Source organism: Schistocerca piceifrons, chromosome X, assembly GCF_021461385.2.
Source record: "Schistocerca piceifrons isolate TAMUIC-IGC-003096 chromosome X, iqSchPice1.1, whole genome shotgun sequence".
Taxonomy (NCBI): Eukaryota; Metazoa; Arthropoda; class Insecta; order Orthoptera; family Acrididae; genus Schistocerca; species Schistocerca piceifrons.
The window spans coordinates 253,051,846-253,078,188 of NC_060149.1; the positions used below are offsets into that span (position 1 = coordinate 253,051,846).

Genomic DNA, 26,343 nt, shown 5'->3' on the forward strand with positions numbered 1-26,343 from the left:
AATCCTTCCAGTTTCTCATCTACTGTAACATTTTCTGCGAGGGTATAGGATTTCTGGCAGTTCTGTACAAATATAGAAAATATTTCCCGAATCGCTCTTATCTTGTCTGATTGTCTCCTCTAATCGCGAGTTGCACGACTGTCAAATCTAAGACACCGCATAATGAATTTGAAACGTTTTATGTTCATTAGGAGGTGAAATTTCTCGATGCCATCCCCATGAGTTCCCCACAGATCCTCTAAGCTTTGTCTGTTACTTTTGTTTACTCCAGCTAAAAATAAGAGACAGATGAAGGCTTCCAATTCAATAATGTCTATTTGTTTTACGTCTCTCTCACTCTGGAATGTAGCTTTGACGCTCTCAATATACTGATTTGTACACAACACTATAATAGACAAAATTTCGTCATCTATGAGGCAATTTCGGCCTTCCAAAGATGTTCTTTCTGCTTTTGCCACACCTACAAGTCCAGATAACTTCCGAATAACATTGAGAGCCCTGAATCGTACTCTCTGCGATGGTGGAACTTTATTCCATTTTGTCCAATATAGTAATGGCCCTTTTCATCAAGTACTTCCTCGTCATCTTCAATGTCATCTTACTCTGTTTCTGAGTCTTCTGGCTGGACTTCAACTACGTCTTCACCATCTGTGTCCACTTAGTCTTCAAAATTCTCGTGAAATCCATTATTATCCTCTTCGAATAGCATTCATCAATAAGTATATCCCACCTAAAATCATAAAATTCATATAAAAAACGCAATCGGGCGCGGTGTATCAATTTGATACTTGATATTCAGACAACTGTAAAAGACGACTAAACGCTCCAAACAGAATATAAGTGTATTTTACATTCTAAATTAGCTTTCTACTACTTACTAAGTTATGTTGATAATCAAAGAAATTACCTGTTGAAATGTAACGGGAACGGGCGCAGTGTATCAATCTGAGCAATCAGCAAATTCTCAACAACAGAGCAGTCGTGTTGATACTGAAACACACAACAATGGAAAGCGTTCGGAAAAGGGAAGCTATTAGCGAGAAGGCGCCAGTGCTGCCAATTGCTGACAAATAATTTACAGCTAATGGCGACGTGTATCAATTTGAACAGCAGCGCCCGACTCAACGTTAAATTAGCCTTCACATCACAGCGATGTAAAGAGTCGCCAAAAACAATACGTGGCTCGGATTCCGCATTAAACCGTAAACTTTCACATAGCCAACTGTGATTTATGCCTTTCCCCAGCTGGATAACTAGACTAGGGTAGGGAGACACAAGTTGCCGAAGTGGCATCCAATAGAAAGACGTGCAGCACAGCATTGAGCCACACGAAATTATTGGTTCAAATGGCTCTGAGCACTATGGGACTCAACTGCTGAGGTCATTATTCCCCTAGAACTTAGAAGTAGTTAAACCTAACTAACCTAAGGACATCACAAACATCCATGCCCGAGGCAGGATTCGAACCTGCGACCGTAGCGGTCCTGCGGTTCCAGACTGCAGCGCCTTTAACCGCACGGCCACTTCGGCCGGCACACGAAATTATTACTATTATTATTATCGTTATCTATAAACATAATTAAGTTTGTACAGAACACTCAGAGTGTGTACTTTACTTGCATTTGTCCAGGTTTTTTTAGGTAAATTTAGCCTTGGTGCATTATAAACAGCAATACTCTTCACATAATATGCTGCATGAGGAAAGGCCACCACGTCCTTGCATAAGTAATTACACTAGACGAAATGTGGTTTAGAAACGTAAAAATGAGGGTGTGCCCGATATCTAGCCTTATTTATGAATAGACCATAAATACATACATCAGCACAGAATCAGAGATGGAAAGCAACACTTGCAGCAGAAATTTTCGCATCCTACCGTACTGCCTGTTCCTGCAGCTGGCTATTATAAGATTTTGTTTCCGTGATGACAAAATCAAGTCAACAGCACATACTGGGTAACCAAGACAACTAGTGAATAGCGATGTGGACCAACAAGGAAATGAATATATGGAACAGGTTGTATTCAACCTCCAGGGAATCAGAATTCTCTTCCACTGTAACACAATCAAGAACCACTGCTCGGAGTATGTTGGTGGCCTGCTGGAGTGATTCTAGGTACACATGCCTGGGGTCAGATTTTGATTCCCACTTCGATTCACACATCAGGAAACCATTTTTAACAATCACAAACAGACCGTCTTCACATCTGGTAACGCTGGTTGAACAATGCAGGGTTGCACGGTGGTTACACATCGACATTAAACATGACCGTTTGCTACCTACTGGATGAGAGTCGGTATAGGCTGGGTCACGACAAAGGTGGAAATTACGCCAGGTTGAATAAGCAAATCGCCACGAAAGGTCACAGGGCACGTTCTTATTATATATGAACTTAAGGTGTTGAAAATATTGGTGCTGGACTGGGATTCGATCAGAAGTAGATGTTCGAATAGTGCTTTGGCAAAAACGTTTCCATTGAGTAATTTCAAGTTTTAGCATGCGCACACCAAACTGCAGGTTGCACATGGTTATGATTTTTAACACCTCTCTGTGCATTTTCAGCTATTACGATTGGTACCAGTTTCGACTCCGAGTCAGACACAGAACTTTTGTCGGTTGGTTGGTTGGTTTGGGGAAGACCAGACAGCGTGGTCATTGGTCTCATCGGATTAGGGAAGGATGGGGAAGGAAGTCGGCCGTGCCCTTTCAGAGGAACCATCCCGGCATTTGCCTGGAGTGATTTAGGGAAATCACGGAAAACCTAAATCAGGATGGCCGGACGCGGGATTGAACCGTCGTCCTTCCGAATGCGAGTCTAACCACTGCGCCACCTCGCTCGGTCGAACTTTTGTCGTATCACAAACAAATAAATAAATGTTTAAACATACCACTCTTGGTTACTGGTGAAAAAGAATTCGATAATCACTGTCTCTTTATACGTAGTCAATAACGATGATATGTGTAGGGTTCGAATCCCACTCAGCACAGAATTTTACGTCATGTTATTTCCATTTCACACATATGCACATTTCGCTGTTGTCGAAATAAACCGACTTTCTATTTGCTACTAGAAAAATTTGGAAATTTGTGGTAAGGTCTTATGGAACCAAACTGCTGAGGTCATCGGTTCCTAAGCTTACGCACTACTTAATCTAACTTAAACTAACTTACGGTAAGGACAACACACGCGCCCATTCCCGAGGGAGGACTCGAATCTCCGACGGGAGGAGCCGCGCGGACCGTGACAAGGCGCCTGAGACCGCGCGGCTACCCCGCGTGGCCGCGACTAGAAGTCAACGACGATAGGTGCTGGGTTCCTATCGCGGTAAAAAAACGGTTCAAATGGCTCTGAGCACTATAGGACTTAACATCTGAGGTCATCAGTGTCCTAGAACTTAGAACTACTTAAACCCAACTAACCTAAGGACATCACACACAGCCATGCCCGAGGCAGGATTCGAACCTGCGACCGTAGCGGTCGCGCGGTTCCACACTGAAGCGCCTAGAACCGCTCGGCCACAACAGCTGGCGAATCGCGGTAAGGCAAACCATTTCCTTCTCATCATTTCAGATTCAGTCATCTCGTTACTGGTGAAAAATTACGATTGCTAACATTTGATTGTGCTTAGTTAACAACCCGATTAGGTGCTCTCTTCGAATCCCCATCCGACACAAAACTTTATGCCATATCATTTCAAGTTTAAACCCTCCCACACCTTGTTAAATGTGATTGAAACCATATTGAATATCTTTCGTGGTTAGTTATTAGGAACAGTAGTTGCTGGATTGGAGTTCCGAGTCCTTCATTATTCATAATGTAATTTCAAGCTAGAATTTGCTTTTTGAAGTGTCATTTACTGTAATAAATTTGAGTTTACAAGTTAACTGCTGTATCGTCTCTAATAGCGTTGTTTCTGATATTGTGATGTTAATTTGTATCTGGACTGATAACCATACAGAGCAGTTATCTCTTGCAGTCTCTGGTAGTAACAATTTTGTATAATCAGACGACTGTACTGAAATGAGTATGGAGGGTCAGCAATGCCGTTACATTACGTGGGTCGTATGCAGATCACGCGAAACGCAATACTGATTGTTTGGATAAATTTGAGCATGATAGTACATTGATACTTCACAGCCTCTATGCTCTTCTTCAATAATCATCACGTGTATGATGCACTTAATATTACAATGTCTGTTCCTTCAGACATGCATGCAAGTCTTAAGAAACAGACATTGTAATAAGTAGTATTATAGCCTAGGTAGATAAAACGACGATAATAGTAACATTCAACACGTTCGTCTCTATGACTCTGTTGCGGGAATCTAGGTAAGTTACGAGCAATGGAGGCATAGACAATGTGGCATATGGAGGTCTGGATCGTTCGTGGAAGTGTGCAACGATAGCCGAGCAGAGTTGGCCTAGTGGTGAGGGGCGCACGCTTTGTTTGCGTCTCGCCGTTGTGCTGCTTGCGAGCGAGCGCGCGTTTGTTTACGTCCACGTAACCGTTTGTTCAAAATGGTTCAAATGGCTCTGACAAGGGAACCTCCCCATCGCACCCCCCTCAGATTTAGTTATAAGTTGGCTCAGTGGATAGGCCTTGAAAAACTGAACACAGATCAATCGAGAAAACAGGAAGAAGTTGTGTGGAACTATGAAAAAAATAAGTAAAATATGCAAACTGAGTAGCCCATGCCAAACTTATGCAACATCAAGGAGAGTGTGAGCTCACGAGCGCCGTGGTCTCGTGGTTAGCGTGAGCAGCTGTGGAATGAGAGGTCCTTGGTTCAAGTCTTCCCTCGAGTGAAAAGTTTACTGTCTTTATTTTCGCAAAACTTATGATCTGTCCGTTCGTTCATTGACGTCTCTGTTCACTGTAATAAGTTTAGTGTCTGTGTTTTGCGACCGCACCGCAAAACCGTGCGATTAGTAGACGAAAGGACGTGCCTCTCCAATGGGAACCGAAAACATTTGATCGCAAGGTCATAGGTCAACCGATTCCTCCACAGGAAAACACGTCTGATATATTCTATACGACACAAGACAGGAATATGTTGTCGACCCACCTAACTTGTAAACTTGGCGAATGGGCAAAAGATTCTTCACCTTGCCCGATTTAGGTTTTCTTATGGATGTGATAATCACTCCCAAAAAAGTGATTAAATCACAACAGTTTGTCTCATAAACTGCAACAAATGAATGCAACAGTTTCACAGTCGCACAGTTTTCCCTGTGCTCTGTCAAAACATATGTTTTTAACGTTTTGAAATTTTTCCGTGTGTACACCGTCAAATCCTGCATATGTCCAAGCAAATCTGAACATGTCCTGGAACTTTGGAGAGCGAAGTTGATTGTGTGTGTGTGCCTGAACTTTGATAATTGTCTGAAAATAAAAAATTGAAATTTTCACTCGAGGGAAGACTTGAACGAAGGACCTTGCGTTCCACAGCTGCTCACGCTAACCACAAGACCACAGCGCCACTAAGCTCCTGCTCTCCTTAATGTTGCATATCTTGAGCATGGACTACTCATTTTGTATATTTTGCTTATTTTTTCATAGTTCCACACAACTTCTTCCTGTTTTCTCGATTGATCTGTGTTCAGTTTGTCAAGGCCTATCCACTGTGCCAACTTATAACTAAATCTGAGGGGGGTGCGATGGGGAGGTTTCCTTGTGAGCTCTATGGGACTTAACTTCTAAGGTCATCAGTCCCCTAGAACTTAGAACTACTTAAACCTAACTAACCTAAGGACATCACACACATCCATGCCCGAGGCAGGATTCGAACCTGCGACCGTAGCCATCCAACATGGAACAGCATATTAGGAAGCAACGGTCGCTGAGGACATGGAAGAGACAACGCCATACGCCAACGCCACTGATGACTGCCTCCATTGAATGTATGCACTGAATGACGACCCTGCTACTGATGGTGCGCAGTCCTCTGACGCCCTGACACCTGATGACGCGACATCCTTCCCTGCCTCCATCTCCAGTCAGCATCCACGTCCAGACACCGATTTCCCCTGCCTGTGTCTGATGCGGTTGCCTCCCCTTCTGTGTCTGACGCTACCTGTGAGCGCACCTCTGATAGTGTTCCACTGAACCGGCCCAATGAGATGTCTGTCTCCTGGGTGGGCGACGTTGATGCTGAGGATGGACATTCTGGAGGTGTACAGTGCGATGCCCCCCCTTGGTGAGGTCTGCTCCATCCCCGTCACAGTGATGTGCCCTTCCATTGGGTTTCAACAGGTACTTCCCTGTTCTTCCCCTGTGCCTGAATCACCCATCCTCCTGGCGATCGCAGCTTTCTCGAATTATCACATAGCCATAGTCAAAGTCAATACCATTCACATACGCCACAAACTGGCTTTACTCTGTGACATGCTATGTGCTGTGGACATTGACGTTACTCTACTTCAGGAGGTGCGTGTCCCATCTTTCTGTGCTCTGCATGGTTTTACAGCATTTGTCTCTCATGCTTTCCCAACTGGTAGTGGGGTGGCGTTCCTCTTATGTGATCGTGTCCTCGCTGATGCAGTTGCCTATCTCCCTGATGCCAGAGGTATGGCTCTCACGCTTAGTGGCATCAGGATAATCAAAGTATAAGCAGCATCTGGTTCAGGTCGCCGCCATTAACATTCAACCTTCTCCACAGAGAAAGTCACGCCTCTTTTCCTGGGTCGAGGGTGGGGGGGGGGGGGGGGGGTGCATTGATCATGGGAGGCGATTTCAACTGCACCCAGGCACCCAAGGACCAACTACGACGTCATTCTCCGTGCGCGGCGCTAGCGACAATTCTCCATCACCTAAGCCTTGTGGGTTCTTGGGAGCATGTTCATGGCGATCGTCCGGGATTTACGCATTTCACTAGCCATTCTTCCAGACGCCTCGATCATGTTTACATCTCCCACGATACTGTCAGTGGGGTGCACGCTGCCGAAGTCTGGCCTGTTCCGTTCTCTGACCATGACACACATCTGTGCCATCAATCTCTGGCGTCACAGGGTGTGGTGTGGCCATGGACCATTGAAACAACACGATCCACCTACCTTCACCTGACTGCCAGTAGCTCATCGAGACCATGTGGACAGCTTGTTGTCGACGCCGTGATGCCTATCAGTCTGCCTTGTCTTGGTGGATTCTCTGTGCGAAGTCTACCATCTGCAAGGCCTTGATTGGTTATGGAAGGGAGGGTGCAGCGTGGTGGCGACGAACTCAGGAATTCTATTTCACCATTCACCGGGAATGTACTAGATGCCATATTCGCCAGAGCGCCAGGCGATGGTGAATCAGGTCAAGGCATAGCTCACATCCCTCTCTCGCCGCCACCTTGTAGGAGCTATGATCAGGGCGTGCACACACGATGGGTTAGAGCAGGAGCGTCCTTCTGTGTATCATGTCAAAGCGGAACAACGCCACTGTCGGAGGACTTTGATTTATTTTCTTACGACTGATGATGGTGGGCCTTTTGATACTCAACGGGATATAGGGTCTGCCCTCTATGCACATTATGTTATTCTGCACTCTGAACAATGTTACCACCCAGCCAATACTGCAGCGGTCTCCAGACTCTCCTTTGGCTTCGTTCCCATGAATGCGACGATGGATCTGCTCGCTAGCGTCACAGAGGACGAAGTCCATGATGCTATCCAGGTGGATCGGCTAACAAGTCGCCTGGCCCTGATGGCCTCACACTGGAGTTTTATCGGACATTTCGTCCCCTTCTGGCGCCAGTGTGGACGAAAATTAGTCAGGAGCTTATGTCACCTTTCATGCCGATTCCAGACGTTTTCCTCTATGGTTTCCTCTATCCCATCCACAAGCCTCGGGGTACCTCGTGGATATGCGATTACCACCCCTTGGCGTTACTCAACAGTGACACAAAGACCTTTACCCGGCTGTTGGCTGCGCAGTTTAAACGGACAGCTCCGTACGTGGTGTCCCCTGATCAAATTTCTTTGGGAGCTGCTAATAACATCAGCACTGCCCTCTGTTGCAGAACATTATTGTTCTTGCTCACGCTCGTCATATGCCTGGACTTTTAGCAACTCTTGATTTCAGCCAGGCGTTCGATCGAGTCGATCACGACTGCCTAGAAGGGGTACTTCGTAGTATGGGATACCCTGATACTACCGTCGACATCGTAATGCGTCTCCTTCATGAGGCTACGTCTTGTGTACTCTACAATGCCCGTCTCACTCCCCCCATCTTGATACATCGATCAGTGCACAAGGCTCCTGCTCTCTGCACTGTTGTATGCTTTCGCCATGGAGCCGTTGCGCGGTTGCCTCCATCAGCGCCACTCTGGGATGTCTCTCAGTGACCATGTATTCAGCTGCACTGCTTATGCAGATGATCTCGTCATCGTTCTTCGTAGCGGCGCTGAGGTGAGAGATTCAGTGGCATGGGTTGCCCCCTGTGGCGAGGCTTCTGGTAGCTGTCTTAACGTTCGCAAATCGAGCGCCATGGCCACAGGTATGGGGCTCCCTGCAGACAGCGCTGCTCCGTTACGTGTAGCTGATACTATGCAATTCTTAGGACTCGATTTTGCAAGTGATCTGCGGCGCAAGATTGCCCTCAACTGCCAGCGTCTACTTTCCCAACTACGAGCTCGGTTCTTAGATCACTGTTTATGAGCACTCGATCTTCTGCAAAGGACACAATACGTACATGTATATATGGCATCAGATATCCCCCACGTGACACAGACGCTTCCTATTCCACCTTCCATGGCCCGCCACATGCTAGCAGCATTGTGTTCATTTATTTGCCATAGCCTGCTGTTCAAGATAAGGAACGAGACCCTCACTCTACTGTGGTGCAGGGGCAGTTTAGGTCTTGTATTATGTGCCTGACAGAGCCATAGCCCTTTTCATTGGCTCTCACATGGCGTTGTGGCGCTGTTGTCCTACCTGCATTACCAGCCCATTGCTAGAGGCCCTTGCACCACACTCTCTTTCAGCGCCTATTCCGCTTTTGGACGTCCCGCCACCCTTCTTTTACTTCCGCCACTTTTTCATCGGCCTGAGCCATGTCCGTATTGCGATAAGGGCTGCGCACTTGAAATCCACTAAGGCGATCGATGGCTTTCTTCAGCAGCACAGATCACCAGTCTGCATAGTACCTTATATACACGGTGGCAGCCAGTCAAGGAATATTTTAGGGATTTGGTTTAAGAAATTTATTTCAAAGGCCCAGTCAAATCTTTGCAAATTTACTTCCAGAGCAACTTACGCTGTGCCTACGTGACACAAGTTGCCTGTCTTTCAAAACTGAGGCAGTTCTGTCCAGTTAAAGTCGCTGACAAGAGGTGCCCTGAGACCTCTGCTGAAACTACTAGCGAATTTAGACCATTGGTTTTAGCCAATAGCGTGCGTGGGATACAAGTCATGTGTGTGGACGCTGGAGTGTTCTGTGGTGCGGAGCACAGTTGCCTCTCTCTCTTGTAATCCAGACCTCGAGCAGAACAGACGTCTTTTCGGAAGTCGGAAGTCTGGCTCCGCTTTTCACGACCGGCCACCAACTTAACATGAACCGCTTCCCCTTCCGTTGCCCGTTTCAATTAATTGTTCGACCTCTTAGACTTGCCTAAACCTGGTAACTTCCGACCCTAGGCGCATCCCTTGTACACCGTACATTGAAAAATATCCTCTTTATTGTACCTAATTTCCTGTTTCGTCATTTAACGGCGGCCCTGGGTGTCCACTCTCAAATCCTGACCGCTCGACCTCGTGCACACTGTCGTCACAAGGCATATGTAACAACCCTCCACCCCTTCCCTGACCACATACATTAACATTGGTGACCAGAAGTGCGATCCTATACATTAACACTTACTGCCAATGGGAAGCAAGTATACCAGTCACGCCTTCACGGGATTCCCCACACAGACACCCCTTGTGTGTCGCCTGTGATGCTTTGCATGCAGACGAGCATCGCCTTTGTGTGCAGCTTGGCAGGAGGTGTGTGGTTATTGGTGTGACAGATGTCCGTAATTACCCATATGACTCCTCATCAGATACCTGCTCAAATGCTCCTCTTTCTGGGTTCGGGATACTTCCCACAAGCAAAGAAGAACTCTGTGAAGTGGATTTGTGGACACCCAGCTCACTAGTTGTTTGCTGATGGCGAAAAGTATTCTTGATTTCTGGCAGTTCCTTAATGAACGCCATTGCTCAGTTGTCCGCAATCCAAAAGACAGACAGTTTTTCTCCAATTTCCTTTGCAGAGTCTTCCTTAACCCACCCCAGAGCTGAGGTGTTCCTGTCATGAAGACTTGATCCCTTCCTCTTCCACAGTTAGAACTGATATATTCTCGGGCCATCAGAATGTTCTTATCTGAAAAACTATACGTCGATAGTCTCAATGTCTCTGACGTCTTTCCGTGCCCTCCTCCTCGTGAAACAGTTAAAAAAAAGGGAAATGAATAAATAAACCATTGATGTTCTCTCCTCCACGTTCACTACGATTTCCTTGGTTCCTAGAGGGTGGAAACAGGACACAGTGGCCAAGCCTTGGGTTGCGACCCCTGCTCAAGTCGCACAAATTTTTATGTGTCACCAAATGGTATTATTCCCATGCTCAATATAGCCGATTCCTTGAAAATTTCATAATATCATGCATTTGTTAACGAAATGAATTTGATGCCAATGATAAAGGTCCCATTACAGGCATTATCATGCCAACCTTCTTAAATTTCTATCATATGTACAAAAAGATGTATAGGAAAGTACTGATTACCACAAAAAAGTTGTTTAACAACAAAATAATATATAATGCAGAAAATAAAAGCAAAGGAGTCTGGGATGCCATTAAACAGGAAGAGACAAATAAAAGTGTAATGGTATACTGATAATGCAGAGAAATAAAGTAGTAAATGACCCAAACCATCTAGCAAACCATGTGAATGAGCATTCTGTAAGTATTGCAGAATTATGCACAAACTACAATGATTATAGCACCAACCACACATCATGAAGACAGTAAAACTGTACAAAACTTAAAAATTTAAAGTCAGTAGTTTCAGCTGAAGTATCAATAGATGTACTGAAACAACTGCAACAAATCGTCTTTCACGTCAGGGAAATTTCCAGACTATTTAATACAGTTATGACTTGTGCCTCTGCTAAAGAAAGGCAATGCAGAAGACATAGCAAACTGCCACCCATTTCCCTGCTGTCATCATTCTCAAAAATAATAGGATCATTCACAAAAGACAGATTAACGAATGTCTTGAATAAATACAACTTTTTACGTGAATCACAGTTTGGATTCTGAAGTGATAGAGGTACAGGCCATAGCAGAATTCACAAAAAAGCGATACTTGATGCTCTTGCCAAGAGTGTATCACAGGCATATTTTTGGGTCATTCCAAGGCTTTTGATACTATAAGATTCTGCTAAACAAGCTAGAATCTTTAGGAATAAGAAACGTAGCTTATGATTTGTTCCGATCATACCTATCAGGCAGGTTTCGAAGAATACAGGTAACGCGAACCTCAAATAAGACTAAACTTTTCGTGAATCACGTATAAGAGCAAAATTATATTCATATAGAAGTTCCATATTGCAACCAGTACTGTTCATGAGATACATCAATGACATCCTCAGCAGTGTTAGTCATGGGGAAAAAATCCTCTTTGCTGTTGGCAGCAATACTTTAGGTACTGAGAAAACAAGAGAACCCTGTGCAAAGAAAGCAGCTGAAACCCTCAAGGAAGTTTACAGTCGGTCAATATGAAATAAAGCGACATGTCACATAAAGGAAACAAATCCTTTGACTTTCAATCTGAAGATTGGACATGACACTGCTCAGTTAAATGTGAATGTTACCTCTAGATATTGAGTAACAAAGACAAAATTTCTAGGATTGAATTCTGATTCTTGATTGAAGTGCTGTGAACAAACAGAGTTATTTGCAAACTGAGTGTCATCAACTTGTGAGGCTCTTAGAGCCCTGTCATCAGTGTGTAACAGTGTTTTGTATTTACACACTATTCACCTGTACAGACAACCTTAACTATTGAATCCTTTTTTTGGGGAACAAATACCCAAAATATGATAACAGTTTTCAAACTACAGAAAAGGACCATAAGAATAATAAGCAAAAGTAGTAGTCGATCCCATTGTAATGATGTGTTCAAAACACTCAAGATTTTATCTACACCATGGGAGTACAGTTACTAATCAGTCATATACATAAAAAATAACGCTCATAATCACTGCTCAGAGAGTTCTGTCCATGACCATGCAACAAGATGTAGTAGACAGAATTTACATTTACCAAGGAAGACTAAACATAAAATGCAAAATAGCGTTTTCTACCAAGGAACAAAACTGTACAATAAATTGTCCAAGGGGTTAAAGAGGTTACTAAAATGAATTTATTTAAAAAGACAGTTAAAAAGTATCTGTTAAGAAATACATTGTATACAGCAAAGGACGACAATTCAAAGAACCCCTTGCGTGCGAGGTCACGAAAGGTCAGGGATGTTTACAGCATTCAATGCTCCACGTACTGTCTACCACGCACCCACAATATAGGTTGCTAATGGCAACAGGGGGCAGGACTGGAAGTATCCAGTGGTGAGCACAGCACGAGGCTACAGAGCCGCGTAGTCGACGAGTAATTCACAACAGTGCTACAGTGCCAGTGGTGCTGATACAAAGCAGAGCAACGGCAATGATAAACAAAGCAAACATGGCATTTTACCTACAACAACAGTTGCCGAAGTCGACATTTCATCAGAAAGGAACCCAAGGGATTTCGCAGTGTGAGAAGGAAGTCGTAGATGAAATATTATTTCTGCAAGATGAGTCAGTGGAATTGGTGGTGTCGTATACACTTGACTGTGTGGACGATGTACACGGGGAGTACGATGATGACAATACGTGCTTAACAAGCGAAAGTGATACTGACGTAAGTGTCGAGCCTTGTAGTTCATCATTCTTGTCAGACGGAGCCAGAAATCCTGTCTCAAGTGAAATGTAGTAAAGGACAATTTTTGTCCAAGGAGCGGGTACTAAACATTGCTACATACATGGAAGATCATCTGCAGCATAATAAAAAGACAGTTACATATTTCGAGGAAGTCAGCAGCAATGTGACCGAGTAGTGCATAAGATAAACTATTGGTGTTCAAGGCAGAACGAAGTGCACTTGTTACAAAAACTGGTGTTCGCGCATTTCAGGAATTCTCGATACAATTTACAGTATGTGCATGATAATGACTTACTATGTTATGCACATGAAATTGCACACGACATAGATTACAATGATGTCAAGGGAAGCGGTGGATGGTTGTATAACTTCAAACAGTGACACAGAATTGGAAGAAGTAACATAACGAAATTTCAAACAAAGTGTCAACGGTGCACAGCAAACTGCGGAATCAGCCCAAAAATTTATAAATGAGATAAATAAACCTATCCTATCGTTCAGTAGGGAATTTGTTTTCAACTCCGACCAGTTGGGATTGAAAGATGAAATGCATATGAAAAAAAAAACCTGAAAATTACAGGTACCAAGGGAGCTGTATCAAGATCAGTTAACATCAGTACTTTAATGCAATCATATACAATTATGCTGACTGTTAATCTGGATGGCAAATTGGCTGGAAAGTTATTTATTGTGCTGCGAGAAGTTGGAGGTCCTCTGCCCCCTACGATTCTTTCTCGTGCACGTGATCTTGCAAGGGCAGTAAGGAATATTTGTGTCACAGCAAGCAAGAGTGGGAAAATGGGCGTAAAAGAACAGTAACTATGGTATGATCATTGCTTTTGGCCAATAGCTAGTCAAAATAAGCTGCTGTTCCTTGATTTCTGATGTGCATATAAAAATCATACTTCCTCAGAGTAAACTATACCTCCCAAAAAGTCTGTGACATTGCAGTTCACAGTTCATAACACGTGGAATCACTAGACGAATTCAACCTCTCAGTGTCTGTTTTCCCATGTCTATAAGACATATTATCACACTACTTGCAGCCAGTTTCATGATAAACTCCACGACAGACAATATCACATACGGTTGGATGCCATCAATTTCCATCAGTTCTCATCACCGTGTTACACCTGTATGAGGCCCTATGTGTTCTTTCGAAGTGGACACCTAGCTGAACGTCCTGCACAGTCTGTAACTCCCAAGGAGTTCACCTTCGAACTTCACTGTGCAAACCTTTATGATCACTGTGGCACGCCAATTTTCATTTGTTGTTCATGGTATAAGTTAATGTTTTTTTCTTTTTGTAACATTTCTTGAAAGCTGACAATATCTATTTTGTGAAGTGTAATAAATACATCCAGTAGAAGGTTGATCTGTGGATCTCCAAGACACTCATTTTCTGTCACTCTCCTGATGCACATGTTGAGTCATTAGCAGCTAATATTTTTCCTGTCGTAACTGTTAACACAACAAATTCAAATGAGCCTTACTAAAGATTAAAGTTGCGACCTCGCACTCAAGGGGTTCCTTGTGCGACAACACGGAGTAGAGGTTTGGTAAAAATGTAATAGATGAAATAATAATAATGATTATAATAATGATAAAACATCTTATTATTTGATGTAACACTTGCACACTATGTTTATTCCTTTTTTTCTGGAGAACTTTACTTCACAAGCCATGCAATGCATAACACTAGGATCTTATCCTTTTTCCGATCTCAATATCTCACTCAATACAGGCCAATACAACTCAATTTTTCAGGCTAGCAAACAGGACGTTTTAGTACACAGAATGGAAGCCAAGCATCATTGCTATGGTCCTGATGTCACCTGACATACATGTGTGTTCTTCGTAGCAGTGAATATGCAGAATAACATGTGGATACTGTTGCCACAAATCGTGCCATTTTAACGTAACTCTACATTCAATAACATATGAGCACTTCAGTCATAAGAGTACACAGCAAAACATGATGAAACAGAAAGGCAAAGACAATAACCATCAGAAATAGATACACTTTTTAATTGTTATTAATGTTGGTTTTATATGTCTATATCGATTTCAGTGGTCAGTGCGACCACAGGTCCTCCCCTCCAGTGTGAAGAACTGAGGACTCTACTCTAGCAAATAATCTTGCAGAAATGCAGGAGGGCAGAGGCGCCTGCCGCAGTGGGGTGGATCACAATTGCCATTGTTTGAAACAGGTGACTGTACATTGAACTCCATTGTGAAAGTAGGATGATAGGCCTGAGGTCAACACTCGCTAAAGGTGGTTGCAGTTGAAGGAACCGCTGGTAGCAGTGGCCTGTTATCCTCTTCCTCTTGGTACAACAACATCCAAGCTGGCTTCATGCGCTGGATGGCAACTCTTGAAGGTTTGCCGTTAAGTAGGATGGAAAACATCTGTTCCCCACATCATAGTACTTTAAGAGGGCGGGAATAAGGTTTTGGAGTGCAGCATGAATTGTGTACCTCAGAGCATCAAATGGGTGCAGTCACTTAATGTGTTATGTACAAAATCTCGCTGCACTCTGTGAACTTGGGGAGGTGGAGTATTGATGTGAGCTATGAGGCATCTGACTTTGCTTACCAACAATGGTAACTCTGAGGCTGCTACTGGTGTAGAAGGCTATTAATACAACAGCTTCAACGCACCATGTTGTGCAGTCGATGGGTAACAAAGTATACCTGAAAGCAACGGATTTGGGTAACAGTCCAAGGAAATCCAAATGTACATGTTGAAAACGGCCCTTAGCTACATCGGATGTCCCTCGCATTAGCAAGGACGGCAGGAGCATGTCCACTTTCAGTAGCCTGCCTTTACCCCAGGCTAGACTAAACTGTCAGGCGTGATAGATTATGCAAGCTGTCAAAGATGGATTTGCAGAATATCTCCAGGAACAAGGGGCAATGGCCTGCCTTGTGATGTATCACAGAATAGGTGTATGCTCAAGCGAGGCATCTGAATGTGTTGCAACTGTAAATTCATGCTGCAGTCATCCAAGAGCACCCATAACTGTCCACCTTGTTCCTGCTCTGTATTCAACTCACCAAAATCAATCGAATGCATGACATGTAATCTGCCACCACACTGCTTCTTCCATTTACAAACTGAATGTTGGTGGTAAATTATGTGATGCAGTACAGGTTTCTGAATTGGCAGGGAGGGCATACCATGGCTTGGATTAGATATAGCATGGACCAGTGGGCAGTGGTTTGTACAAGTGAGGAGCTGACCCTTTGTATCCTCTCTGGTGTATTTCACCTCCTCATACTATGCTAGAAATTCATGGTCATAAGCCAACCACCACCACTTGGTCCTAATCAGCTTATGGGGAAAGAACCATAAGAGTTATTGGATGCCGTTGACTGGCTGTTGTAAAATTGTGTCAATAGCAGTATTGCTCACATCAGCCATAATAATGTGCCATAGGCGAGGGATGGGCAAAGGTCACATCCTTCATTAAGGATCGTTTAATCATACTAAAAGAGTGCATCAGTTCCAAGTTAATTTCTCCTTAGTATTCTTCCCAATCAGGTTATTGGTTTGTGGTGTCTGGATTTTCGCATCCTGTGGAACATGTCACCAACAGAATTTTATCATACCTAAAAACCTTCTGAATTTTTGGTAAGTTGTAGGCTTATGCATCAATTTTATTAGTTCAGTTCTCTCCTCTGCTGGTCTAATCACTGCCACTAATACAAAACGACCAAAAAATGTTACTGTCTATTGCCGTAATTGACATTTTTCTCTGTTCACCACCACTCCTAAATGGTTCAGCGTGTTGAAAAACTGCCAGAGGTGTTCGTCGTGTTCTTGTGGTGAAGATGAAAACATGAGGTGTTATCAAGGATCATGAAAACAGAAGGGAAACTTGCACATAACAGAATCTATGAACTGCTGCCAAGTCTGTGCTGCACTTTTCAGTCCAAATGGCTAGCACAAAAACTCCAGCAACCAAAAGGGAATAATTATAGCTATCTTTGGAATGCCATCTATGGCGATTGGAATCGGTAAATAAGCCTTTTGACAGTCTATAGTGCTGAAGACCGAAGCACACGACAACGAATGACAGAAGTTTTGTACATTTGGTGTGGGGTATTGGTCAGGAATGCTTCGAGCATTGAGGGCTCCGTAATCTCCACACAGCCGAAACGTACCGTCTTTTTTCTGAACCAAATTAATTGGGGAAGCCCATACATTGTTGGAAGGTCTTATGATACCGTTTGTTAACAATGTGTCTACGGCAGCTTTCGCTATGTTGCACAGCAAATTAGTAGTTAACTTTAGGAATAAAATTTTTGTTAGAACTGGCTGGGACGACACTAAGCGGAACAAGTCCGCTGAGTACGCAACAGTTGCGTATCTAATTTCAACACTCGCAAGAACTGAAGTACAAACAGACAGTGAGCTTATTGCATCATAGCGTACAAGAGAGGACACTAGGATCTCCTGATAAAAGTGCAGAGCAGACACAACACTCTTTAGTAACGAGCCTACATGTAGTATCTCTACCTATGGATGACAAAAGAACGTCTTTCAGGCTGCAAACTTTACATAAAAGAGCCCTCTGAAGTCCTGAAGTTAAACCTTAAGAGCGCTGACAAGTTCAGAAAACGGGAGCAAATTTGGTCACCAGTATGGGGAGAATCACGTCATCGACTGCTATAACACTGTTCCACTCACTGTCATTCCATCTGCATCATGGATCCGATCGAAGATCAGCTCTACTAGTTGCAGGATGTCCTGGTGAATACAAGTCCAGAGCCATCTGGCTGTGGAGGGATCTTCGACTCTGTGAGCTGCACTCCTGCCAGTCACAGTGGTGAGTGACCGAAGATGAGGGCTGGGCTGATCTTCCATGGATGAAGAACCGATTCTGCCGGCCGCGGTGGCCGAGCGGTTCTAGGCGCTTCATTCCAGAACCGCGTGACTACTACGGTCGCAGGTTCGAATCCTGCCTCGGGCATGGATGTGTGTGATGTCCTTAGGTTAGTTAGGTTTAAGTCGTTCTAAGTCAAGGGGACTGATGACCTCCGATGTTAAGTCCCATAGTGTTCAGAACCATTTGAACCATTTTCTTTGAAGAACCAATCTGCCCATCTGGGAACTGTTCAGCAGGGTGGGAAGTACAAGTACTGCTTTACCAGCTGTACGCTGGAACTGCCTCTCAGACTGTCCTTCGTGTCACTGTTGGGTCTTCCACCTACATGCCATCTCGGCAACCGAAATCAAGGGCGTGCAGATTTCTTGGATCAAGCTTAAGCGCAGCTTCACTCAACAAGAGCACTCAGGCCCCAACAGATGTCTACAGCTATACAGGACTCTGGCAATACTCCAATCACTGGACACTCATATGGTAGGGGCCAGTGCTGACCCCAGACACGCCAGAGACTGTTCTTGCTAATTCCTCACAAGGCTCTCACACTCTGCTCTGCACCTTTGTGCAACACAGGCTCAGCATGGCCACTGCTAGGCAGTACCAGGAAGAAGACAGAGTGAATCTAAAACTCTTGCTAATAAGTGAGTGTTTATTCAATGATGTCTCATTAGCTCCCCAATGGTCCACAGAGCTTGTCAACTACATCTCCGTTGGTTTATCCTACACTCATGCAGGAGGCCACATCTGCTATGCTCCTACTCATTTAGAGTTAGGAAGGGGTCTTCTGATGCTGTGGATCCTACAAATTTGTGTGTTTCTAGCACGCTGCATTACTGTCAGAATAACCTGCAGTCCTATATGTTGGGTACCGGAGGTGCTGATGGCGGTGACGACCTGCATACCAACAGCCACTGACATCTGTCATTATGCAATGTGGTGAGTGAAAAATTTTTGATAACTTGTTTTCTGGGCCATGTTGAGTCAGAAGGACCTGCATATGAAATTGAAACTAACATTATAAGGACCATAGGAATGTGTGGATCGTTCACAGTTCTTAGGTGATTGTAGAGAAGAGTATTTATGGCCGACTAAGTGCAAATACTGCAATTTATTAGGGCACAAATTACCGTGTACATAGGCAGTGCCAGTAACGTGTGAAACTTGTATGTTTGGCCATGAAGCACAGCAGTGCAGTGGGTCCTGCTGGGCTATGATACATTGGGAAGATTGATATAACTATTTTTGCTAACTGAAAGTGTGTCAGTATACTAGGTTCCCATGTGTTCTGTATTATGAGGTTAAATGGAGGCTACACAACGGCCAGAAAGACGTGCTGTAACTTTGAATGAAACAGATGAAGTTTTGAAACGTCAGGTAGCTGCATTACTCCAAGATAAAACAAAAGGAAACAAGGCTAGCAAAGAAATACAGAAAGAGCTGGAAGCATTACGTGCTGTGTATGGGTTGACGTAATCGTAGGGAATGGATACCGAGACCTTAATAAACCTACTTGCCAAATCCATTGATTCTATGGCAGTTAGTCTCAGTATACCTGTTTCTGGCTACCAAGCATGTATCAGCCTTTTTGGATGATATGGGGAAGCAGCTCGGTTAGGAAAGTGATCCAATACAACAAGTCTCTCTATGGCTAAATTTCGGTTAATGAGCGATACTAAATGTTATATCACATACCATGAAAATCTTGGTAAAATGAATACATATGACCAGCTTGCTGAAGGGTTTACCCAGCACTATGGCAAGCAAAATAGTACCAGATTTTACACAGAAAGCTCACTGGAATAACACAGAGACACTGAAACAACATCTTTAATTTTTTTTTTTTTTATTAAACACTGACCTGCACACTTTTCCCTGACAAAGACAATTCAAACTTAACCTATTCATTTATTATCCACGATATACAAGCCCAACACAGTGTGACTGCTATACATTGACAACATGACTTCCAATAATTAACACTTAAGGATGGCCCTGAATTACAAGAAATCCCAACAATAATACAAATCCAAAAAGTATGAAATCAAAGAAATACGAAACTACCTCCAACTCTGTTAATTGCCTGAACTCATTTCGAGCACGAATCGCAATAGTGCAAACCCCATTCTTTTTCATAATTTACTTCATGATCATCAGTTTTCTGCTATATTAGCGGGTCCTTTGCCTCTCCATTTTCTGCGATCCATTGCTTCCTTCTTAAGGCTGCTGCATGTTGTACCGTCCATCACGTCATCCAGTATCTGAAATCTCTTTCTTCCTTGCTTCCTTTCCCCTTCTACATAACCTTCTAAAGCTGCTTTTATCAGTGCATCATTCTTTCTTAATATATTTCCCATCCAATTTCTTTTTCTTCTTTTTATTGCATCTAGTAACTGTCTTTTCTCTCCCACTCTTCTCGGTACCTCTTCATTTTTTACTCTGTCCCTCCAACTTATTCTTTCCATCCTCTGCCATGTCCACATCTCAAAAGCCTCCATCCCTTCTCTGTCTTTCTTCCTCAAAGTCCATTTTCAGTGCCATACAGAAGAACACCCATAGAAAACATTTGCTCAGTTCTCTGTCCAGACTTCTGCAGAAAATTCTCCTTTTCTTATGAACTGCCTCTTTTGCCACTGCTATCCTTGTTTTGATTTCTGTGCAGCACTTCTAGTCAGTGTCTATGCTGCTTCCAAGATACTTAAAATTTTGCACCTGTTCTAATATTTCTCCATTCAGCATAATTTTTATTTCTTTATTTTCTCCAAGTGACAATACGTTTGCTTTCTTTGTGCTAATTTTCATTCCATAATTTTTTCCGTTACCTTCAATGGTGTCCACTAAATCCTGTAATTCTTTTTCCCCTGTGGCTAGAAGAACCATGTCATCAGCAAACCTCAAATACACTACTCTTCTTCCTTCAATTTCTATTCCTTTGTCATCTTATGAGCGTTGGTCAATCATATTTTCCAAGCAGAGGTTGAAAAGGGTAGTTGTTAGACAGCATCCTTTTCCTAGTCCGATCCAGTTTGTACTTTCTCCTCTCACTTTAACTGAGGCTTTTTGATTCAGATATAATGAGTTTACAAGTCTTCTGGTTTTCCAGTCCACTCTCTTTTCCCTCATTATAGTCGACACCTTGTCCCAAGCCACATTGTGAAATGCCTTTTCTAGATCGATGAAGCACATATAGAGGTCTCTTCCTTTTTCAATAAAACTTTCTCCCAAGATTCGTAGGAGCCCTATTGCATCTCTGGTGCCCATATTCCATCTGAAGCCAAACTGCTCCTCACCAAGATTCTCCTCCATTACTTTTTCAAGTCTCTTACTAATTATTCTTAACATCACTTTGGCTGCATGGGAAATGAGGCTGATTGTCCTGTGCTCAGTGCATTTCTTGGTTCCTTGTTTTTTTCGGTAATAGAATTATTACTGTTGTCAGAAACTCCTCAGGCCATTCACCACTGTCATATATTTTATTACATAACCTCAATAATTCTCTTATTCCATCTTGGTTCAAGCTTATTTCTAACGTTTTTTATAGAATGATGAAGCACTTAGCAGTGCACTGCGAGTGCTACCTATAACTCCTCTTCAGAAAAGAAAGGCAGCTATTCATATTGAGGGTAGACACTGGTTTCAAAATATGCTACCTCTGCACCACTCCTCTTGCTTCACCCACACTCTACACCTCCATTTAAAAGCAACTGAATTAACATACGTGTGCTACACTCACTGCCTGTAAATTACTTCACTGCTAGACTGCTCCAGTCTGGAACCACGCTAACACTACGGTCGCAGGTTCGAATCCTGCCTCGGGCATGGATGTGTGTGATGTCCTTAGGTTAGTTAGGTTTAAGTAGTTCTAAGTTCTAGGGGACTGATGACCTCAGATGTTAAGTCCCATAGTTCTCAGAGCCATTGCTAGACTCCTTACTTTTGAACTGGCAGAAACTGGAAGACCTTAGGCTGCCAAACATTTATGTCTGACAACTACTACTAATAATAATAACACTGTGAAGGCAATGCAGCAATTTAGTAACCATTAAGTAGTTACAGTTGTGTTATGCTGTCAATTACATGGATTATCTGCTGTCAAATGAATAATGAAGTAATTTGTGGTCCAATGTGGTAACTACCTGCAACTCAGAGAAGCCATAGAAGGCATTTTGATAAGATATTAAAGCATATGTGACGTACATGCCACAATTTTACTGTCATAGCTGCATGGCACAAAGTAAAAAGTTTGTGTGTAAAAAAGTGAACTATGTGAGTAAAAGATGTTCATACATTCGTTTCATAAGTTTTAACCTCAACCAAATTGTGTCGTGGGTTAATGCTCATGTTTGAAGAAAGATAAGGACTGGTAACTTAGTAATCACTATTATAGTCTTACGAAAGAGTGATAATAATAATGATCTAAAAAATTTTGTTTTGTAACTCTAACACAAACGAATTATTTTGTTTTTACCCCTTAGAAAATTTCATTTTACCCCTCAGGAAGTAATTACCCCCTGGTTAAGAACCACTGCCTTAAGTGGCTATTGGGTTCGAAAAGCCCTGCCAGTAGATTAATACAATGGGCATTGAAACTAAGCGAGTTTAATTATGAAGTGGTGTATAAACTTTGGAAGATGCACACTAATGCAGGCACACTAAGCTGGAAAATTGGGCCTGTGCAAGCACTAGGCAAAAACTTGTCAGAGTGAAAATAAGGCACAAACAGCTAACATAGGCTGCTGGGCTTTTAGGTCGCAGCCACAGTTTGTGACACATAACGGCTTACTGTCAAGAAGTATGAAGTGCGGATTGTATGCGGTGATTCCCGCATTACTCATAAATGAAGTATTTTAACTGGCATATGATCACCTGTTGGCAGGTTATGGGGGGACATAGAACGACAGACAGACACTTGGCCAACAAGTTTTGATTGAGAATCTGAGAGCAAGGTGTTAAACAGTATGTAATAGGCTGGGTGCCGTGTGCGCAAAGAGCAGATCTTAGTCACCGGTGTATACCACTATGAAGGTTGTCAGAAGCGACAAAACATTTTGAAAAGCTTGGTTTCGACATTCGTGGACTATCTACTAGGACAGCATCTGGAAATATGTATAGTCTACCAATAATACATCACTTTTCCTGATTTCTAGCAATGATAACGATTCCAGACCACAGAGCGAGCGCAGTCACAAGTGCGATGGTTGATAATTGGATACTAACATTTGAAATTTCTGATACGATAATTACAGATCAGGGTACAAATTTTATGTCAGATCTCTTAAAGCTGTTGTGTCGTCTATTTTATATCTGAAAACTCTGCACTGCTCCTTTCCATCCACAAGCAAATGGCCATACGAAAAGGGTTCATCGCACAATTTCTAAAATATTAAGTCATCATGTGAATAATCAGGATGATAATTGGGATTTATACCTTCAATATGTCATCTCAGCATATAATTCTAAAGTACACACTAGTACAGGTCTTTCACTGTAAAAGGTGGTATATGGTAGAAAGATGCCATCTTTTTTCAAGGATCTGAAACCTAAATTAGGTGCTAAATAAATTCACGAAGCAATTAAGGAAAGTTTGGCAGAAGGTGAAGGCACTCAAACATCAGGAAAGGATACAACGACGTGTGGGAAAATTGCCGCAGTATAGAATGGATCAATGGGTTTTTGTAATAAAGCCTTATACATCAAAAAGATGAACAAAAAGTTTTTAACTAGGTACCAGGGTTCATATCAAGTGATGGAGATAACATCGCCAATAAATGTGAAGTGTAGCTTCCAACGATTTCCAGTTATTCTTATAAGCTGAGTCAAACCCTTCAGTGGAACAGTAGATGCTTTGTCACAGATTCCAACGCCACAGGCGGTACAGAATAAAAACTCTAATAGGACAAAGAAATCAATAGTTAAAATGTTCAGGATTCACGTAACATACCATATGGATTAAGACCACGTGTTTAGTTGCCTTTGGTTTGGTGTGCGTATTTTGACTTAGTATTTCTGAACCATTGAGGTTGGTACTGGTTTTTTTTCAGGGTGTCTTTTTGTTATACTGTGCAGGTTAATGAGATCATTGTTGAAGTATTCGGTAGTATTTTATTGTGGACAGGTGTGCTCGGAAGGAGGGAGGGGAAATGACGGGAAATCCCTTTCTCTTAGATGGCGTGCCAGCAAAGGCAACGAGGAAGAATATGGTAATCTTGCTGTTCCTGCATCTTGTCCAGAGGGTAGTAGGGGATGAATTACGGAACCAGCCTCTTGAATCTGGAGTCGTGTTCTCAAGACAATCTGACGTCCTGTTAACAAGTCATGGGTGAACTCTGGGATTAACTTTGAATGTGTGGAAGATGAGAAATGAGGTGTGTGGGTTAGAAAGCACCTTTAGGGAATTGCAGAAAAAGCAGAGAAAGAAGAAATTCTGTCTGAAGGCCAGGAGGAATAACATAACTGACGGAGCAGTTGAAACAGGTAATCGACCTGGTACTCAGAACACAGATTTGGAGAAAGAGAGGATGGATAAACGCACGGTAAAAACTTCAGAAGACAGTGCTTGGGACAGCAGATGACGAAGATATGTAGAATTCGAACAGCACACTAAACCACATAAAAACAGTAGTGGACGCTGTGAAGGCTAAGGAAGAATGGCATACCACCCAATTAGTAAACATAGGGCAGGCTTTACTGAATAAAACAAGATTGATAAGGGAACTGGCAACGGAAGTGAAACAGGATACTCAAAACACCAAGCGGACTATAAATGATGATCTAAGAAGGCTACAGAATCAACTGCATGCAATAGGTGGGTAGATAGCTGTAGCTAGACTATTAAAGATTTTGACAGACAATATCAATGACACAAGATTGGAAACAACGTTACAGGAATCCATCTTCAATGCCGCACGTGGGCATCTAAGTGCTACACTACTGCCACTGCAACAGTTCTTAGTACGACTACAAGAAGAACAGAAGGATTTTGTATCTGCATTTTGGCATACAGTGGAACCAACTGAAGGAAATGTAGCATTGTTTTACCACGTGCCAATAGTAAAAGTGAGGAGAGATGGAGCCAGACTACATGTGTCAATACATGTTCCGGTAGTAGGCCGGAATCAATGTTTTATCTTACACCCTTACACGGTAAAAGGGGGCACAACAGGGAAATGGGTAAAAGTATGCATTAGCCAAGTACTAATAATTCCAGAGAACAAGGAAACCTACATGCTGATGTCAAAGGAAGAGTTACAGGGTTGCCAACAGGAGAGTATCACAATCTATCCAACCTGAGTGGTCCAGACACAGGCATGTGAGGTACAATTGTTCTCAGGAAAATCTGAAGCAATAGAGTGCTGGAGCAAAATATTAATCCCCTATCAGCATTTTCAAAGAATGAGTACAAATTGGATATATTTGGTATACACCCCAGAGATTATAATTCTGAATTATTGCAAAAAAGGAAATCGACAGGATATGACTAAGATAGAGCTAAAAGAAAGAGGAATCCTAATAAATGGTATGGTTTGCGACATAGCTGGGACAAAACATTTCGCCTACCAACCACAGTTATGGGTACCACGATGATCGAGTTTCACATCCATGGTTGTTTTGGGCAGAGAAACAGTAGTAGATACTGTCAGTCCAAAACATAACATTTCTAAATGGTACCATGAACACGTATGCCCTTCACTCATTAGGCCAACTGATAGCGTCACAGAAGAGTCGCATTTTCGCAGAACAGATGTTGAAACATATCCAACAGTACCGTGAGAAAAAGCGTAACACATTGTGATACATAAGTATTTCAGCTGCTCGTACTGTAGCGGTTCTGGTCCTCACTTGTCTAACTTACGTTTATTACAAGCGAAGAACAGTACAACACCCAGAAGTGCCTGCACATATGTTACCTGTTGCCTGGTTTAGCAATATAGCAGGAAATGGTACGGAGTAATTAAAGTCGAATTATAGGTCTAAGCAGTACGAAATAAGAGTAAAGAACTGATTAGGAATTAGTGTGATAATTTAAGGATTAAGACTTATTAAATTAGCTTCGAAGACACCAGGAACCCCTGATTCAGCACTTAGGCAACAATGCAGAGCATACACAACACTCTTCTATAATGTATTAACTCCACCTAGGGATGACAAGAGAACGCCTTCCATGCTGTAAACTTTGCATAAAGGAACATTCTGAAGCGTTGAAGTCAATTTCCAAGAGCGCTGACAAGATCGGGAAACGGGGCAGATTCGGTCATCAATATGGGGGAATCACATCGTCGATTGCTATAAAACTGTCACCTTTCTTCCTCTCACTCTAAGAGTCAAGCCATTCCATCTGCATCACAGATACTGATGGAAGGTCAGCCCTACTATCTGCAGGATGCCCTGGTGAATACCATGAAGCCGCCACCAACTTGGAGTCCACTTCAGTGAGTCTGCAGCCATCTGGCTGTGAAGGGAACTTCGAATGTGTGAGCTGCACTCCTGCTGATCACAATACCAACTGTCTAAAA

General features: G+C 42.9%; 1 long non-coding RNA gene across 1 annotated transcript in view; it reads right to left on the minus strand.

The window, feature by feature from the left end:
• Positions 1–208: 208 nt before the first annotated feature.
• The window catches only part of LOC124723210, a 46,396-nt gene continuing 20,261 nt past the window's right edge, over positions 209–26,343 (minus strand). The window contains exons 3-4 of the long non-coding RNA XR_007006539.1: positions 908–990; positions 209–730 (exon numbers count right to left, since the gene is read on the minus strand). This is a non-coding gene — a long non-coding RNA (uncharacterized LOC124723210). The remainder of the gene's footprint in view (positions 731–907; positions 991–26,343) is intronic.